This window comes from Arachis duranensis, chromosome 9 (genome assembly GCF_000817695.3).
Source record: "Arachis duranensis cultivar V14167 chromosome 9, aradu.V14167.gnm2.J7QH, whole genome shotgun sequence".
NCBI lineage: Eukaryota > Viridiplantae > Streptophyta > Magnoliopsida > Fabales > Fabaceae > Arachis > Arachis duranensis.
Window position 1 is genome coordinate 35836035 of NC_029780.3, and position 461 is coordinate 35836495.

The following is a 461-nucleotide window of genomic DNA, read 5'->3' on the forward strand; positions in this document are numbered from 1 at the left end:
AAGGCACTCTTGTTGAAGCTGATCCAGAACCTGAAAGGACTCTGAAGAGAAAATTAAGAGAAGCTAAATTACAACAATCCAGAAATAACCTTTCAGAAATTTTCGAACAAGAGAAGGGGATGGCAGCCGAAAATAATAATAATGCAAGGAGAATGCTTGGTGACTTCACAAAGCCAATGTCCAAGTTTGATGGAAGAAGCATCTCCATTCCTGCCATTGGAGCCAATAACTTTGAGCTTAAGCCTCAACTAGTTGCATTAATGCAACAAAACTGCAAGTTTCATGGACTTCCATCTGAAGATCCTTATCAGTTTTTAACTGAGTTCTTGCAGATCTGTGAGACTGTAAAGACGAATGGAGTTGATCCTGAAGTCTACAGACTCATGCTTTTCCCTTTTGCTATAAGAGACAGAGCTAGAATATGGTTGGACTCACAACCTAAGGATAGCCTGGACTCCTGG